The sequence below is a fragment of the Mus caroli genome, chromosome 3 (genome assembly GCF_900094665.2).
Source record: "Mus caroli chromosome 3, CAROLI_EIJ_v1.1, whole genome shotgun sequence".
In the NCBI taxonomy this organism is placed as follows: domain Eukaryota; kingdom Metazoa; phylum Chordata; class Mammalia; order Rodentia; family Muridae; genus Mus; species Mus caroli.
In genome coordinates this window covers 63,029,098-63,044,759 of record NC_034572.1, presented here as the reverse complement: position 1 = coordinate 63,044,759, position 15,662 = coordinate 63,029,098, and the positions used below count along the sequence as shown (strand labels likewise).

The 15,662-nt window shown below is 44.7% G+C and overlaps 1 pseudogene; it reads left to right on the top strand.

Annotated features, from left to right (window-relative positions):
- The first annotated feature begins 5,004 nt into the window (after window positions 1–5,004).
- On the top strand, window positions 5,005–11,839 carry LOC115030639 (annotated as a pseudogene).
- Window positions 11,840–15,662: the final 3,823 nt, after the last annotated feature.

The window sequence follows — 15,662 nt, the reverse complement described above, 5'->3', positions numbered from 1 at the left end:
GAAAGGCCACCATGGAGTTGGGAGTCTGAGGCAGAGCCTGACTGAAGTCTGTGCTTTCACACTGCTGGTGCTTCCTTGTGGAAGTTCCCAGAAGCAGAAGAGGACTCCTCTTCCCCAGGTTCCAGGGGCTATGCAGCTTTCTCAGAGAGTTGATTAAGAACAGGTAACTCCTTTCTTATTAATTATCTGGCAATAAGTGTTCAAACCTTCCTCAGAAAATACAGCCTCAGGAGCGGCAGTCAGCTCCTGCGATAGGTGATTTCTAACTCCACATGGAAACTGCAGTGCTGCGACGGTCCCTCGAGTGAGCACGTGCCCTGTGCCCTGTACCCTGCACTCAAGTGCCTTTCTTTAAGACTGCTGGAGGTAGTGGTTTTTTTTTTTTAATGAATGTATTTGATCAGTTTTTGGAGAGGTTTGGGATATTAAGAAATCAAAAGAAAAATTTTAAGAGAGAACTTTTAAAAATAAAATAAATTATTCTGCAGTCTAAGTCTCAGAAAAGCCAGACCCAGAGTTGACTCCAAATAAAGATTTTTTTTCCCCTAAAGATCTGTAAAGTGATTATGAAAGGTGGTCAGATCTATTAAACATATGTTAATTGCATGTCTCATAACTTTAAGCTTTTTGGGTGGTAAATACATTATATTATTAAAATCACAGCTTCTGAGCTGGTGAGAGGGCCCTGCAGGTAAAGGCATTTGCCATTGAGCCTAATGACCTAAACTTGACCCCCAGAACCCACAAAACAGAAGAGAGAACTGACTCCTGCAAGTGGTTTTGACCTTGACACGTGCGCCATGGCACACACATGCCCCATGGCACACACATGCCCCATGGCACACACATGCCCTGATACCTTCTCAGTAAATAGATACCCGTTCAAAAACCAAGCAAAAAAACCACACCACCATCTCTTTGGGCTATCTGAACGAACAGCTTTTAAAACTTCAGCCAAAGCAAAGTTTAATGCTAGACCCTGCCATTTGGGCTGCTGCGGCCTGTAGCAGCCCCACCATTCCAGAGCTGATACATGCCTGCCTTCCTGTCTCCTTTGTTCATCCTCCGGCACTGCGTCTGGCTCCTGCCACACTGGTTAGCTCCAGTGAGATGATGCTGCAGTTGCTCCCAAGGCTCAGGACTGCAATTGAAGACCACTGTACTCCTAGTTCACGTTGCTTGCCAGCAGTTGCCTGGTACCCTGTGCCAAGTGTCATCTCATGCCAGGGCATAGGTTCAAATGCAGTGGCCATCTGAAATACAGCATTCTTCCAGAGAAAAGGCAAAGAAACAAAAACAAAAACAGAAACTTTACTGATGGAAATGGTAAGCTGGACGCAGTGAAGAAACCACCGTTAAGGCAGCTCCATGGCTGGGGGAGGGTTTTACTGTAGATGACTGAGAGAGAATAGTCCCAGTCACCTGGGAGAGTCGGCCATAACTACCTCTCAGAGACAGACAGAAGACCAGAGAGAGAGGCAGGGAGAGGCAATCACCAGGGCTGTGGGAGCAGAGAAGTTGGCAAAAATTGGTGGGAAAACTGCCAGTTGTATGGGTTATGCTGCCATGAGAGGAGGCCAGGCTAGCTGGGACAGTCCGGGAACCAGCATGGGGCTCTGATCTGTTGGAGGCTTGTTTGAGTTCACAGGGAACTTGATGCTCTTTCTTGAGGCTGGAGGGCTGTGAGAACTGATTAAAAAAAAAAAAAAAAAGCAATGGCTTTCCCTGACAAGCAGAAAGCCACTTTCCAAGGATTCAGAGGAGTGCTTGGTGTTGATGGGGTCAGGGTCCAGCCTGAGCTAAGCCCAGATGTCAATCTTGGGGGGTTGGGACCTGACAGTGATAAAATACCATGACCAAAAACAACTGGTTTTTTTTTTTTTTTTTTTTTTTTTTTTTTCATCTTACTATGTTAGGGCAGTGGTTCTCTGTTTTCTAATGCTATGACCCTTTAATCACTTTAAATATCTCATGTGGTGACCCCCAAATATAAATTGAAGGAACTCATAATTACTGAGGGAAGTCAGGGAAAGACAAGGAACTGAGCAGAAGCCATGAACAATGTTTTTTCCCCCACCCCCACACATACACCTTTTATAAATGTTGACGTGTACCAAGTATCTCCAGGAACTCATTGGAAATCTGGTCTCACATTCAACCCAGGTTAGCTAGTGGGGCATGAGAGTGCCAGTTGAGAACTGGTCTTTGGGTTCACCCAAATCAAAAGGCTCACTTTAGCACACAGGAAACTACAAGGTAGAGTGGTACAAGTCTTTAATAATAGCATTTGGGAGACTGGGGGAGGTTAGAGGATTGTAAATCCTGGTGGATTAGAGGGTACAACAGATATCAGAATCTAGAAAACCCTAGCACAGGCTGGTCACACTACAGAATCCATCCTCCCCAGCTAAAGCTAGCCCTCTTCCTACTCCTCTCTGCAGTAATGGCCTACAAGAGAGGCCTCAAGAAAGAGGGCTTTCTCCCCAAATCTCATGCTCACAGCATGGCCTTATTGCATCTGGGCCACTCTGCATCTGGGAAGTGGATGGAAACACCGTAATGCCAATACCACTTAAAGGTAAGGCCAAGGTTAAGGAACATGAAAACAGCAGATGTCTCAGAGACTGACCAAAGCACCAGTTCCAGTGAGCCGGAACATCGGCCCTGCCCAAGCTAGCCTGTGTTGTGCAGCCTTCCGCTGCTGTCACAGAATGCCCCAGAGAATCAGAGTTCAGGAAGGAGAGGTTTGTTTTGGCTCACGGTTGAGCAACTAGACATCACAGCAGAAGCACATGGTGGAGGGAAAGTGTAGGCATCAAGTTCTTGCAACCCACTTTTAATAAGGGTTCAACCTCTCCTCTGACCCACCACCCAGCAGAGGAAGTGGAAGAGAAATGTTATTAGGATATGGGACAAGTGGACCTGTTTAGCAGTAGTTCTTTAGAAGCAAGCTTGATCATCTTTGGCAGTAGTTCAGTGCCATAGCAAACACCAAACACGATTCAGCAGCTGCAGACCAGTCCTCTAGGCAGGCAGACACCACATACGAACCAGCAGCTACAGTCCAGCCCTTTAAGCATGTAGAGAAGAGGCAGCTGTAGTTCTATCCTGAAGAAACCACCAGGCTCGCCAACAGGCCAGAGTCGAGGCCACTGAATCTGCAAGCTGCTGTAGGAACCTCACAAGCAGTTCTTGGGTGAGTTTCTCTCAATGGAGATGTTATCACAAGTTGAGCTCAACAGCGCTATGTAAGGTGAACCAATCGATGTGTGTCATTCGTGAAGAATAGCGAGGCAGAGCAAACCAAAGCAATGCTCAGTGCTTGTCTCTCACTGTCTGTGGGGCCATATTTACACTCCTTCATCAAGCGTCCTTTCACATGTTTGCTAAACCTGTGTCTGCTTCAGGAAAACAGCCTTTTACCTGTGTGCCCCAGCAAAACATCATTTGACACAATTAACTTTCCAAAGAAACTAGAAATTTCCACTTCAGAAAAGTGTTCCCCTCATGTTGGCCAGGCAACAGAGAGGGGAGGAAAAGGGCACAGTCTCGGCATTGCCTCCAGAGGCCCAACTTCAAATGGCTTAACTTCTTCCCATTCAGACCCACCTCCTAGATGCTCCCCTGCTTCCCAGTACCACAGGCTGGAGAGAAGACCTTTAGCATACAGGCCTTTGCAGACATTTACAATCCAACCCAGACTAGAACCCAAGGGTCCTGAGCCCCGCCTCCTTTTTACACAGTAGGAATAGCAATTACTACACTGCACCTAGCCACTCATTCCCATACTGGAGAATGGTACATTTCTGTCTGATAGGTCATAGCTCACAATTCATCTGGTGACAGGATATAGTTCTCTTCCCTCCTGACACTGGGATTGGTTTTGGCTAGTGCATATGTATGCCACTATATTTCTGTCAAGTCCCAACCCCCAAGATTGCCCTCCAGCTACAGAAAGAGCATCAAGTTCCCTGTGAACTCAAACAAGCCCCCCAACAGATCAGAGGCCCATGTTGGTTCCCGAGCTGTCCCAGCTAACCTGGCCTCCTCCCATGGCAATGTAACTCATACAACTGGCAGGTCTCCTGCCACTTTTGCTAACTTCTCTGCTCCCATAGCCCTGGTGATTGCCTCTCCCTGCCTTTCTCTCTGGTCTTCTCTCTGTTTCTGAGAGGTAGCTATGGCCGACTCCCGCAGGTGGCTGGGATTATTCTCTCACAGTCATCTACAATAAAACCCTTCCCCCAGCCATGGACCTGCCTTGACGGAGGTTTCTTCACTGTACCTCCTCGTATACATCTAATGCCCCAAACCAAGAAGGGTACAAGTGTGCCTCCACCCCATTCCCAGGGGCACAGGTCTCCTAACTGAACCATGCTGATTTGCCCCTTCCTCCCAAGATATAGGTTGTTTGTTTCTGCTGGCTTCTGCAACCCACCATATAGGATTCTAAATCTAGATTCAGCCTCTTCATCTTATCTCCCCCACCAGTTCTAACCCCTCATCTCTCCTCATGTACTTGGTAAGGATCTCTCTACAAGTTATCTGCTCTGTCCTTCTCAGCTCCTGGAGCCTCTTACAAAACTGTGTTGGTGCATCAGGCAGCTCTTTTGGGTGTCCTATTATGTGGAGAAGAGACACCCGACACTGATCCTGGGCATCCCTAACAAGTCCCCTTAGAGATAACCTTGGATCAAAATTCTGCCCCATGGCCTTTTACACTTTAGCGTGTCCCCCTCCTTGTCTCTTAAAATCACAGCATTAGAAACCCCAGATAAGACCTAGATTTCCAGCTCTCTGCTCCTCCCTGTCCCAGAAACAGCTGAATCTTCTTGTGCAGTGCCAGCCTTGGCTTGTAGACAAATTGGTGAAGGTCAGTGTGAATGGATTCAGCCGTATTGGGTGCCTGGTTACCAGGGCTGCCTTCTGCTCTGCACTTGGCAAAGTAGACATCATCAGTGACCCCTTCATTGACCTCCAACTACATGGTCTAACCCCTGGAACATGGTCTTCATGTTTCAGTATGACCCCACCCATGGCAAGTTCAACGGCACAGTCAAGGCTGAGAATGGGAAGCTTGTCATTAACGGGAAGCCCATCACCATCTTCCAGGAGCGAGATCCCACTAACATCAAGTGGGGTGATGCTGGTGCTGAATATGTCATGGAGTCTACTGGCATCTTCACCACCATAGAGAAGGCCTGGTCCCACTTGAAGGGTGGGGCCAAAGGGGTCATCATCTCCACCCCTTCTGCTAATACCCCCATGTTTGTGATGGGTGTGAACCATGAGAAATATGACAAGTCACTCAAGATTGTCAACAGTGCATCCTGCACCATCAACTGCTTAGCCCCCCTGGCCAAGATCATCCATGACAACTTTGGCATTGTGGAAGGGCGCATGACCACAGTCCATGCCATCATGGCCACTCAGAAGACTATGAATGGTTCTCCTAGAAAGCTGTAGTGTGATGGCCATGGGGCTGCCCAGAACATCATCCCTGCATCCGCTAGTGCTGCCAAGGCTGTGGGCAAGGTCATCCCAGAACTGAACAGGAAGCTCACTGGCATGGCCTTCTGTGTCTACCCCCAAATATATCCATTGTGGATCTGACATGCAGCCTGGAGAAACTGCCAAGTATGATGACATCAAGAAGGTGGTGAAGCAGGCATGGGGGGCTGGGACACTAAAGGGCATCCTGGACTACACTGAGGACCAGGTTGTCTCCTGCAACTTCAACAGCAACTGCTACTCTTCCACCTTTGATGCTGGGGCTGGCATTGTTCTCAATGACAACTTTGTATACCACCTGGTATGCCAATGGGTGGTGGATCTCATGGCCTACATGGCCTCTAAGGAGAAAGAAACCCTGGACAACCCACCCCAGCAAGGACACTGAGAGGAAGAGGGGGGCCCTTGGTTGCTGATGAGTCCCTGTCCCAACTCAGTCCCTAGGTCCCTAACACTGAGCATCTCTCTCACAGTTTCCATCCAAGACAGGAGGGGCCGAGGGAGCCCTCTCTACTCTTTTGAATATCATCAATAGATTTCCCATGCTGTCTTGATTACTTTGTCTTTTTAGTAAATCCTGACATCAAGCAATACACATCTTCTAATGCTGCTCTTCTTTTGAAGTTTTGTATCGTTTTAAAACTTGCATTGGTATAAAACCCAGGGCCTTGCACATGCTGGTAGTACCTACGTCTTCTACTAGTTGAGCTGCATCCTTGCCCTACAAACTTGCTTTGACTGTTACAGTCCATTGTAAAGTCCGAGATCAGCTTGTCAAGTCCTGTGAGTCTTCCAAGGCTTTAAAACCATTTCGATCAGCAGTATCAGCATAAGGAGATGCTCACATACCACTATACTGTCACAGCCTCTGAATTGCTCAGGTTGTGACTGTGCACCACCATGCCTGGCCTCCTTCCATGTTGCTTTGTATTATTATTATTATTATTATTATTATTATTACTATTATTATTATTATTGTCACATTAAATGTAAAACCTGAGGGCAAATAATTTCATGGCAGTATATTTTCAGTTTATGAATGTGGTCTGTCTACTCAGATTTTCTTGAAAATTCTTTCAGAAAGTTTCTGAAGCTTTTGAAAGGGCTGTTTTATAGTTTTTATTTCATTAGAATTAGTCCAAGGCAGTTTCCCCTTTTAATGTTATAAATTAGATTTCTGAAAGGGATATACACTAGTGTACAGTAAGTGGCACAGAATTTAAGTCAGGTCAAGGGATTTGAGCAGTCTTATGAATCAGTGCAGCCACAATATGAAACAAAGCCCAGTCCAGTCCATCTGTACCATCACACAAAGTTTCCAAATGCTCCTTTTGCTCAGTGCCCAGCGGAGCCTCATCCCATGGAAGAGCACTTCTTTCCATCTCTACCTGTTTAAGACTCCTGTCAATGACTTTAGCCACTAAGTTTTTGTATGTTTGACCTACAAGAATTTATTTGCAATTAAGTCATTTTTGAAAATCTGAAGTTTATTCTCAGGGCCGGAGAGTTCCACCCGCGATTGAGTGCCTTTTGCTTTTCCAGACAACTGGGATTTAGTTATGAGCATTCCTGTCAGGCAGCTTAGATCTCCACTCCAAAGGATGTGACAGCCACTTGTGGCCTCTGGGGGCACCCACATGTACATCACACACAGACACACACAGAGACATACAAGTATTTAATGAGAAATTATTCTTCCAGTTTAGAGTGTTTGTGACTTGGGGCTGTCATGAATGACTGCTATGATGATCGTTGTAAATGCTGTTTTATTGACTAACGTTTTTCACTTTCCTAGTATAAATATGGGTGGAAGATATATCTTTATTCTAAATGTCAAACAGTGACATGTGCATTCTTGTGTTTTTTCTTTTTTTTGGGGGGGGGGTGGTTTGAGATAAGGCTTCTCTGTAGAGCCCTGGCTGTCCTGGAACTCACTTTGTAGACCAGGCTGGCCTCGAATTCAGAAATCCACCTGCTTCTGCCTCCAGAGTGCTAGGATTAAAGGTGTTTGCCACCATGCCCGGCTGCATTCTTGTGTTTTTTTAATGGCTTATGATTTTTGTGTCTAGTCTAACTCTACCCACTCCCAGCATATGGATTTTTCTTCTTTGGCTTGGTCGTTGTCTCACTGTTTGGGTCTTTGACTCATCTCAAGTTTATATTTTTGGTTTTTTTGAGACAAAGTTTTTTTGTGTAGCTCAGGCTGGCTTTGAACTTAAGATCCTAGTTCCTCAGACTCCCAGGTGCTTTCTCTGGCAAACAGAAACACATTTTACAAGAGTTGTAAGGAATGCTGAGTGCTCATGGGGTCCGCTGGAGCCAGGCTGAGCCATCTTGGGGGGTTGGGACCTGACATTGGACATGATCGGTACAAGTGTGTGCTGCATACCTGCTTCAGTTGTAAATTTCTACTGGGTTTGAGGAAGTGTTTGAAAGTCACTTTCTTCATACAGGTATCCAGTGGTCCTGGTGACATTTCGAAAGACGACTTTTCTTATTGGAGAGGGTTGAATAGTGTGATGGTTTGTATATCCTTGGACCAGGGAGTGGCACCATCTGAAGGTGTGGCCTTGTTGGAATAGGTGTGATCTGGTTGGAATAGGTGTGTCACTGTGGGTGTGGGTATAAGATCCTCACCCTAGTTGCCTGGAAGTCAGTCTTCCTCTAGCAGCCTTTGGATGAAGATATAGAACTCTCAGCTCTGCCTGCACCATGCCTGCCAGGATACTGCCATGCTCTCACCTTGATGATAATGGACAGAACTTCTGACTGAACCTGTAAGCCAGCCCCAATTAAATGTTGTTTTTATAAGACTTGCCTTGGTCATGGTGTCTGTTCACAGCAGTAAAACTCTAACTAAGACAAATAGCATACGACCAGTTGTCAGCACAGCTGTACCAGATGTAGCATGTTGTTGATGTGCATCCTGCACTGCTCGGCCCTGCTTTCTTGTAACTGTTTCTCAGTGTTTCATGTAACCTCCCTGCCTCGTGTTATCTAGCTTCCATCATCTCAATGATTTTAGTTGGCTGCTTTAAGGCACAGGTGTCCAACCTTGGCACTCCTGGCATTTTGGAGAGACGATTATGTGTTTTCCTTGTATTGAGCTACCTTGTGGCTTTCTGTGTTCTCAGAATCTAGATTTTCGTGTCTTTGGCTTATAGAATTTGGAACAATGTGTGGTAATTAGTTCTGACAATTCTCTAATATGTATCTTAATTTATGGTTCCCCACAAATCTCTAATGTTCTTCTAATGTTCCTCCAGTGACTTGGTCTTTTCTTCAGACAAGAGACTTTGTACTGATGATGTGCACCCTCAGGTTCTAACCCCTCAGAGATTTCGGGCTCAGGCTGGACCCTGACCCCGTAAACACCCAGCCCTCCTCAGAAACCTTGGAAAGTTTCTGTTTGCCAGGGAAAGCCATTTTATCTGGCTCTCACTGCCCTCCAGCGTCCAGAAAGAGCTTTCCCTGTGAACTCAAACAAGGCCCCGACAGATCAGAGCCCCATGCTGGTTCCTGGGCTGTCCCAGCTAGCCTGGCCTCCTCCCATGGCAGCATAACCCTGTACAACTGGCAGGTCTCCCGCTATTTTTGCCAACTTCTCTGCTCCAGTCTGTTTTTCTCCCAGCAGGTTTGTCTCAGCTCCTCTTCATCTCCAAGAAGTAGCTATAGCAGACTCCCTTACCGCGGAGTGCTTTGACGATGGTTTCTTTGCCGCATCCCTTGCTTAAATTCATGGCTGCTACTTTACTCATTTCTTTGTTCTAATAAACAGAGCAAGTATATTTTTAAATTTACCTTCTATTTCTGCATTTTTTATTGTCTTAGTCAGGGTTTCTACTGCTGTGAAGAGACACCATGGCCAAGGCAACTCTTATAAAGGACAGCATTTAATTGGGGCTGGCTTACAGGTTCTGAGGTTCAGTCCATTATCATCAAGGTGGGAGCATGGCAGCATCCAGATAGATTTGAGGCTGTAGGAGCCAAAAGTTCTATATCTTGTTCCAAAGGCAAACAGGAGGAAACTGCTGTCTTCCAGGCAGTTAGGGGGATCTCAAAGCTCAACCCCCACAGTGACACACTTTCTCCAACAAGGCCACACCTCCTAATAGTGCCACTCTCTGGGACAAGCACATTCAAAGCACCACAATTATATTTTATATTCCAACATTTTAATTTTGTTTGTGTGAGGCTGGGTTTCTCTATGCAATCCTATCTGTCCTGGACCTTGTTACATAGACCAGGCTGGCTTCAAACTCACAGAGATATGCGGCTCTGCCTCCTGAGTGGTAGGATTAAAGGCGGATGTTACAACAGACAGTTTTTAATTTGTAATGTTCCATCTCCGTGCTGCTATTCTTTTGGTTTTCTCATTAGGACCATAGTGCCTTTTAACTCTCCAAATACATTTGCAGCTGTTTTGAGGTCTTCAAAGCGCACCTTGTATGTGCTGAGGATTGGTTGTTCCTGGTTCCTGTGGTTTTTCACTATCACTCACATTTTCTTCTTTACATGTGATGATTTGTTGATGTTCATTGTCCTGAGCCATGGGAGTGAAGTTATAGCCACATAACTACTGGGGACTGCTTTCTTCCTCTGAGTAGTTTTCAGGTTTTAGCTCGGTCATCCGATGATTATCTTGAGCTTGGATGTTTTCTGTGTGTTTTGACATAATGGAGAGTTTTAAGGGTTACTTATGCCAACCAGTGGAAGCCTAGAGATTTCCCACATTCCCTGGACTTGCTAGGACTCAACTTTTAAAACGTTGTCTCTTTTGTAGCTCTTATCAGAAGTTAGTCTGAAGCACATGTAGACCAAGCCTGCAGTAGGCCCTAGCTTAGAGGGTGGTCCATGTTTCTGAAGCATGGTATCTAGAAATTAGCAACGGTTTAGAGCGGTCTCTCCACTGTATGTGATCAGAACCTGAGAATTCTTAGCAATGCTCGACCTCTCTGTGTCTCTCATGCTCTCAGCCCCATAGCAGCTACTTAAGCTTTCTGCGGCTTCGCCAACCCCCACCCTGTGCGGCAAAGCTGAAGACTCACGAGGGACGTGGCCTTTTGACCCCTGCTCTGTTTCTGTAAATTCTAATCTCTGCTACCCTGGTCCACACAGGCTGCCATTGCATCCTCTCCACTTGGACTCCAGCCTGCTGTCCTGAAGTGTGATGATCATGGGACAGCTTGTGAGTCCTTCCTTCCTCCCAGGAAGGCTGCCTCAGACTTCCTAGAAACAGTTTCCTAGTGTATTTTGCTCAGTTTCCTAGTTGCTTACAGACTTACCTTAGCGGGCAACCAGCAAGTCCATCGGAGTTGGATAAGAAAGCTTGTCAAATTTATTCCAACCCAAGTGACAAAGATATATCAGACTTTTCATTTGTTAGAAAAAAAAAAAATTCTCCCTAAAGTGATAGGCCAGAATTTAGGAATGCGGTTTCTATTGTGTAATATCTACTATTGAGAAGATTTTGCCAGGTAGCTGATTTGCCTTGAATTTATGATTCTTCTGGCCAAATTTCTTGAGTGCCAGGATTACAAGTGTGAGCTGATGTGTCTGCCTCATGTTTTTAATGAAAAAAAGAGGAAAGCAATCAGAGGCTGGCTACAGTTTTATGCTCTATGTGCATAATTTGTTATACTCAATTCTACAATCAGCAACTTAGTGGCTGAGACCTATTTAGACTCCAGGTTCTGTCCATATTTGAGCACTGAATCTCCAGAATACTTAGAAACAGCATCACACATATACACACAATGTCTGACAATGTCTGTTTCAGTGTTCCCGTGCATCTTGTGAAAATCTTTGCAGCTGGATATTCAGTTCTGTAATATTCTAGGTTGTGTCATGCCATGATGTCTAATCTGGATATATCTGTTACTGATATCACCGTTTTTTTATCTAATATTGATCATTAAAGCTGTGTTAAGAATAAGCACTTATGTTACATACATTTATATGCATTTAAAAACTTGCTTTTTTAAAAAAAAATCAGTGCCAGGCACTGATCGTGATCCAAACTGCCACCAGTTCTCCCGCTGGCTTCTACTATGTTAGGTGTCTTCCAAACAGACTTCAGAAGAGAAATGAGTTTAGTTCAAGGAAAAGAATAGTAGGAACATATAGTTTAATAGCTTTAATGGGTTTACTTTTTCTCTTTTAGCCGTTTATTTGTATACAACATAGAATTAGTGATTGCATGAACACAGTGGTCTCTACAACGCCAACTCTACCCAGCACATCAAAGGGATCAAATGACACGCCATGCACCTGCTCCGAGCTCTACCCAACCCCCTCTCGCAGCCTTGCACTTTCTCATGTCTCGTAGAGACAAGTATAGAGAGTAGAAATGAAACGCCCTAAGTAGCGCCTAGTGCACGGAGGTTTCGGCAAGGTTCTGATCTACAGATGGATTTTGGGGACTGACGTCAGAAAGCCTGGTTGACCTGTGAGTTCATCATTAAACATGTCAAGAGTTTTTAAACATGGCTGATACATTATGGACCTTGGTATCTTCTGATAAACAGCCCGTTCTGATGTTTTATGTAGGAAGGACCCGCTGCCAAGGGAAAGAATGTGATGTCAAGTGGATATAAAGAAGAACTTACACAAAGCCAGCATGTCCAGTGATGGCTCAGGACAAGCTCAGAACCTCTGAGCTATGCTACCGTTCACAGAAACTACCACTCAGCTATGACAGTGGTCCCTTCCTTCTTTCCCTTCCTCTTCCTCCTTTCTGTATTATGCCCCACCCCTGGTCTTGATCGTATCAGAAACTAGTGAGGGCTCTTCTGTAAATGCTGACTCCGTATTCCTGTGAGGTGCTGTTCCTTGTCAGTTTATTCTGAGTAAGCCGATGAGTGTAACCCAGCGGGGCTCAATAGTGTAGGGAAGAAGATGGGGTTGGCAGAAGTTAAAAGCCACTGCTTCTTTGGTTTAAAAAAAAAAAAAAATCCCATGGCTGATATCTAGCTTTTCCCCCTCTCATACAGAAAATAGATTTTGCTATTCTTGTTCAAAGTACAAAACATGAATTGTATGTTTAGAACTTGGAATGTGTAATGCTGAGAGACCATTTTTTGTTGTTAAAAAATTCTGGCATTTAGTGTTTGCTTGCATTTGAAGTTAAGTAATTGTACTACTGAAATAGGCTAGCTTTCCAAATGACAAATTTGCTGTTCACATGGTCAGGAGATGGATGATAAACACTCCCAGTCCCGGGTTTGCTCTTGGGGCATTACGATTTATAGTCTCTTAGGACCAAAAATAGAAAAGAAACAAAACGGGGCTGGTGAGATGTGGGTAAGAGCACCCGACTGCTCTTCCGAAGGTCCAGAGTTCAAATCCCAGCAACCACATGGTGGCTCACAACCATCCGCAACGAGATCTGGCGCCCTCTTCTGGAGTGTCTGAAGACAGCTACAGTGTACTTACATATAATAAATAAATCTTTAAAAAAAAAAAAAAAGAAAAGAAACAAAACAAAACCCAACCACATAGTACAAGGTGACCATTCCTTCTTGTCCTCTCTCTTTGGAGGACAAGAAACCTGGCTTCCACCAGACCACTGTACCTGTCAGGTCGGGAGAACTTCAGCCATTCTTTCATCACCTTCTGTGAGGAGGCAGGACAGATGCTAAAAAGTGGTGTCATGCATTACCACAGTGTTCTATTTTAGACAATCCATTGTTAAAAAGATGCTCTCATAGAAACAGAGATAAGCCTGACAGCCAAGGAACCTGGAGAGGGACAGCTGGACAGCCAGACAGGCGACATGTAAAAGCTAGTGACCAGCAATGTGAATCATCAGACTCTAACCAAATGCAGGTTCCATTGTCCCTCCATTAGGGTGGCCCTGCCCCCTCATCCTGGCCCCTAGATGCTCTACATCCCAATGATGCAAGATAGTCCCAATCTCTTTCAAAAAGGCACAGTTTTAAAAGAACACGGTAGGAGTTAAGACTTAAGAGCCCTCTACCGCTCTGAAATGAAGTCCTGGCATCTTTCCAACTTTGTATTTTAAGGTAAAAGGATCTAGATGAAAGATAGACGCTATTGGGTGTAGCCTAGGTGCCTGTCAGAGAGTATTGTCTACTGCCCCATGGTTTGGATCTTCCCCATGGGACAAAACTGCACTGTTTTAAGCTGTCTCTATTTGTCCTTACATAGGTTGAGGCAAACTTAAAATTGACACGGGATTCTATCAGGTTAATTAAAAATTATGAGAGCAGTGTGACTTTGTGTTGCACAGTTGATGTCGGTGGAACTGCCTGTTATCAAGCAGGCAGTCACTGCTTTCCTGTTGACAGCTGACATCTGGAAAATTACCAGCATGTGCAAACCATTTCATCTCCGTTAGTATCTTTCAAAAGTATAAAAAGGGACATTCCTTTGAAAATACAAATGTTCTAAGAAAAGCCACATCCAGGGTTTGGGCAGGAAGAGAATAAGGTGGTGCCATGCAGAGGTGAGACCACACCCTCCCAGATTCCATTGGAAAAAAAGGGGGTTGGGACTCAATTTACAGCTCTCACTGTTGAAAATGAGGCTTCCTTTTTAAAGACTCAGTAAATGTCTTCAAGAATAGCACCCCGTGTCTCTACCATGCTTCCTACACGAGTCAGAAGTTACTACCCAAAGCACATATGCACAGGCATCTGGAAACCCACTTTCAGTTTCTCTGCACTTACCCACCATCACCCCAGTGCTGGACCAAGGCTTCTCCCTTTGCTTCTGTGTGAACACACTTCAAATTATGAATGGGCTAATTAGATGGTTTGAAAGAATGCAAGCTCTCCCATTTAAACATCTGGATTGTCGGGAATGTCGTGATAATGTGTGGCAGACACAGATCCTCATGGGCAGAGGCACTGTGAGGATCAGGAAGATTTTCCTGCCCTTCCCCCAAACCTGCTAGCCCCAAGCTGCTACCAGAACCATTACATAAGCTGCTTGTGCAAAGGTGAAGGGTGCTGGTCTTTGGAAGGTTTCAATATGTATTTAGATGTGGCAAATATACAAGATTCTGGGGTTAAACAATACAAGACTTCTAGAATACATGAAAATACACCCCTGAATATGATCTATTCCTTTTGCTTGCTTCTTGGTGAAATTCTGAGCAGCAAACATGCCTGTGACGATTTGTTGAGACGAACAGCACACGTGCGTCTCAGTGACCTTAACTCAGATTGTACATGTGATGTGTAGTTATCACCAAACGGACAGCATGATTATAGCACTTGGCTTAACAGTCTGCAGCTCAGCAGTGGAACAAATAACGGACAAAGCGGTAGCGTCCTAAGACTCTGCAAATGTGTATGTATTAGGGGACAGTTAGAAATGTACCTATGGACCCCACCGGAGCAACTGTCCCTGCCCTTTTGCAATCTATAGCTTAGTTTAATGGATGCTATTTTTAGCTTTAGTTTTAGTTTTTATAATATAGGTGACATATTCCTCAAAATATTGGATGCCGTTTTAAATTAATAACTGTATCCCAGAATTATTCTGTTCTGTGTTTCACCCATTGATCTATCTGGGTTACTTGTTACAGCTGCCCATCCCCTCCCCTAAAAAAACACACACACACAAAAACTGACAAGGCAGAGGATAACGTCTAGGGAAATATGGCCAAATATGGCCTTATAAGTTGCCAGACTTAACCATGCGCGTATGCGTGTGTGTGTGTGTGTGTGTGTGTGTGTGTGTATGAAAGAAGGACTGACATAGGATATGAATTTCAGGATGTATGAATTCTAGATTGCAAATTAATTCACAGAGTCTGGTGTGAAGAGAGGAAAGATAATAAGTGTGTGTTAATATTAACAGGTGACATTTCTATTATACATTAAAAATAGTTAAAATGTCAAAAACAAATTAAAATCAAGCATGTATTCTTTTTTGGGTGTGTGTCAATGATGAGGAAAAACAAACATTTTGGTTTAATTTGGAAAGCAGAGAAACAACTGAAGGCTGTGGTAGCCCAGCCAAGAATGGCCCAGCATGACAAAGCCCTTGCTTCTTACAGAAAAGGAGGGAGACCTTTCAATATGCCTGCTGGCCTTCTGCTGTCAATGGGAGACTGTCAGTCATATTAAATCATAACATTCCAATACTGCTTCTATTGTAGGCCACCCTTGCAGGCAAGAGCT